Source organism: Capsicum annuum, unplaced genomic scaffold, assembly GCF_002878395.1.
Source record: "Capsicum annuum cultivar UCD-10X-F1 unplaced genomic scaffold, UCD10Xv1.1 ctg5369, whole genome shotgun sequence".
NCBI classification, from domain to species: domain Eukaryota; kingdom Viridiplantae; phylum Streptophyta; class Magnoliopsida; order Solanales; family Solanaceae; genus Capsicum; species Capsicum annuum.
Window position 1 is genome coordinate 649 of NW_025861812.1, and position 4097 is coordinate 4745.

A 4097-nucleotide genomic window follows, 5' to 3' on the forward strand; every position below is an offset into this window, starting at 1 on the left:
TCAATTGAAAGCCATTCAATTGCCTGATTTCTTAATTTTTACCTCACTCTTTTTGCAACTTTGTCTATCGGAACAGTCTCTAGACACTGATCTGTCCTCACCAAACCATACTTTATACGATTACATGAGAATCACCATATAAATGCACATTTCCGTTCATTTAATAAATAATGCTACCAACTAAAATGAGTGTGCGATCGTGTTAACCATTGTGAGCTCATGAACTCAAAATTTAGTATTTCCCAACTGAGCAATATTACTAACGATTCTATTAACTCAAAAATATGTTACAATACAAAAGACATCACATCTCCTTGGAAGCCACACGTTACTTGAAACTGATAATTTAGTGGTAATACATTTACATTTATGAAAAACGTAGTGTGATGAACTAGCATCAGTAGTCTATAACAGTATCAACCAAAAATCTTAATTATCATCACAGGTTATTTTGAACATATAACAACCAAAGATCTTAATTATCATCACGTTCGGCGGCATGAACATCAAAATCTTCATTATCATCACCTTCATCTTCATCTTCATCATCATCATCATCATCGAATTCATTATGATGTGATCGTACCACTGTATGATGTGACTTGTAGAAATGAGAAACAATGTCTAACCTTGATAAATATATACTTACCTTGATAAAATTAATACAAAGTATTTCACACCTTGATATTTCAATAATTTCATAAAAGAGTTGAATCCAATTAAACCTCATTTTTTACTAGAATTTATACAATTAAATTTATACTCTTCATTTACCATTTTATTTTTATGCAATTTAATGGCATGGTTTGACATTACTCCATTTGTTCGTTCAACCCATCTTAATCTACCCAACTTCGGCCCAAACATCCCATTGGCCACCTCTATGAGTAACAATTAGATCAAATGTGCTCACATTTAACAAGCTTAAACTAAAGTACCAAAATTACTCAAAATATATTTAAGTGGCCATTTTGAACTACCCTCAAATATAAGCTATATTCTTGTTAATTTCCCTTATATTTTAAGTAGGATTTTAACCAAATTTTGTCGAAGTTATTTTTGTGAAAGAAAATGGGGCAAAGCTAAATAAATTTTGTGTACGACTTGACTTGTGGAAATGAGAAACATAATGTGACCCTGATAAAGACTATATACTTACATGGATCGGAGATAAGAACATCCACGGGGTTGTTTCCGAGGTCTTCTTGTTCTTTTTGAATTCATGCTGCAGATTCCCCAAGTTCGGGAAGACAACTTGTTAACTTAATCAGTCGTAGTGAGTGGATATCTGCAAACTCAATGGATACCTCTTTCAAATGACAGCAACTTCTAATCATGAGGCGCTCAAGAACAGGAAAATTGTCATCTATGGCTTTCCAGTATAGGAGATAATTATCGTCAATTAGCAAAAGCTTCAATCGAGTAAATCCCCTAACATTTGGATACCATCTTCTGCCACTACAAGCATGATTCATCAGCTTCAGCACCTCAAGGTTAGGCAACTCAGCTATGATGTCCAAGTACGACCAACTTAGAAAAGTTCCTTTCAACATTAACTTCTTGAGAGTTGCTGGAAAAGCTTTTGCACTTTCTGGCAAAAGGTGAAAGCGACATGTAAAACTCAATGTTTCAAGTTGCTGCAGATGGACAAGATTGTTGAGAAACCCATCAGAGTCAGTCTCATCTCCATCACAGATTCCTAATTCCTTGACATTCTGAATCCCCATAATAACCTCCTTCGTGCAACAACATGGAGACAAGTAAGAAATAGTTTGTAAGTTTGAAAAATCCCCGTGCCTTCCTTTGTCAACAGATCCACTTAGGCAATCTGGCAAATAAAATTTGGGCAGTTTAAGATGCCTTAATTGCATTAGTCCCCAAAGTTCCTCTGGACAAGCTATAGTTACTAAAACTGCAATTTTCTGCATAGAATGTTGAACAATGAATGTCGGCAGATTCCATAACCTGAAAATTTCTGGAGGTATGTCCAAATTCCCACGGCAGTGCAATGATAGGTACCTCAACCAGATGAGGCTTAGTATCTGTAGAGGGAAATTATAAATCGCCGTGTCACTCAAGTCCAAGACTTTGAGTAATTTGAAATGAATAAGATCTGATTCGAGCAAAAAGAATGAATCATTAAGACCAAGAGAAAAAATAGAACGGGTTCGTTTCGAAAGATCCTTGTTGTCATGATCTCTCAATTGATGATGTACAGGGGTAAGAAGAGCCCTATAAAGACAATAGCGACAATAATCACCAGTCACACGCTTAAACGGCTGCATTTTATGCATTCTGAGAGATTGACATACTGAAACAGATACGCAAAGCACAATGTCTTTCATGATAAAAATGTTCTCCCTTTGAATTTCTCTCACGTACAGGTCATGTATTAGATCATGAACCTTACATGATCTAATTTTTGTTCCATCTAGACTTTTCTTGCAGACGAGGACTAGACATCTATCAACAAGCTCTTGCAAACACTTATCAGCCGCTCCTTCCAAATCATTTTCCAACTTCAGGAACCCCTCAGCCATCCATGTTCTCATCAATTTCTTCACTGGTATCTCACTGTCTTCTCAAAAAATCCCGAAATGCAGAAGACATGCTTTTAGATCGCTAGTCAAGCGATTGTAACTCAACCCAAGCACACGTGAGCATCGTTCATCAGGATCATTTGTGACAAATGACTTGACATCTTTCTCAACACTTTCCCAATCTTTTATTGCCCTTTTAGATTTGAGAAGTCCAGCAACCACGGCTATAGTTAGTGGTAACCCGTGACATTTCTCTGCAATTTTCTTCCCAATAGTCTCCAAATAAGATGGTAATGCTTCATTTGCAAATGCTACACTTTTAAAAAGGTTCCAACTCTCATTCGGATCCATTAAATTCAGCTGGAAAGAAAGATTCTCTGTACCAGCATCGCGGGCTACTTTAGTGTTACGGGTCGTCAATAATATTCCACTCCCCTTGTTTTCAATTGGAAAACATAGTCTCACGGCATCCCATGCTTCACTTTTCCACATGTCATCTAATACAAGTAAATATCTCTTACCCTTTAAACTCTTTTGTAGCATGTTTGCAAGCTCTGCTTCATCGTTCATGTCAAATGTGTCACTCTTAGTAGAACGCAGAAGGCTCAACAAGATTTCCTTTACATTGTGCTGTTGTGAAATAGTAGCCCAGGCACAAACATCAAAATGAGAACGAATGCACGCATCATTGTAAACTTCGTTCGCTAAGGTTGTTTTACCTATGCCTCCCATCCCGACAATCGGGATGACTTTGGGTTCACTAGAGTAGCTTCTAGTAAGATCTTCTACCAACCGTTTCCTTTGATCATCACGTTCAACCATACTGTTTACAACATTCAGAATGCTTTTTGATGAACTTGGAAACTCTTGAACCGTTGATTCCTTTGATGAATGTTTGCCCTTATCTTGAATCTTTGTGGACTCTTTCCAGATACGATCAATGTACTTTGCTACTTGTTGCAGGCTATTAGAAAGCCTCTCTTGTGCCTTTTCTCTCAGAGTTTCGTCATTTGCCAATACAACTTCAGTTACTCTTAGTTGAATTGTTTGTTCAACAATATTTGCAACTTCTTTTACCTCTACTTCCAAATCTGTCATTTCCCCAGAAACATTGTTTTTCTCAAAGTTCTTGACAAATACTTCCAGGGAACTAACGTTTTCATGTAGAGCGCAAAATTCTTCTCTGTGATCACAGGGTAGAGATCGCATCGGCGAATTGGATGTCAAGAGCAATTCTATTGTTCTAGTAAGAGAAGCAACACTTGCATGAGCCATATCTACTGTACTCTCGTTTTTGTCCTTTGCGATTATAACCTGAAAGTTGCAGCTTGCAAGAGGTCAATGGTATTGAAGATAACATGATTTGCAAAGTTGCAAAAAGTGAGGCATAAACTAAACAAGATCAGGTAATTTATGTCTTAATCATGGCTACCACAAAGAGGTTAACTTAATTGCAATCTGCAACGGCACAGCAAACGCTAAATGGCCATTACTTACAGGGGCAGAGTCAGCCTTAAAGCTACGGATTCAGCAAAATTTGGTAGCTTTAGCTCATTT

At 37.1% G+C, this 4097-nt stretch overlaps 1 pseudogene; it reads right to left on the reverse strand.

Moving 5' to 3' along the window:
• Positions 1–231: 231 nt before the first annotated feature.
• LOC124893092 lies at positions 232–3931 on the reverse strand (annotated as a pseudogene).
• Between the last annotated feature and the right edge of the window lie 166 nt (positions 3932–4097).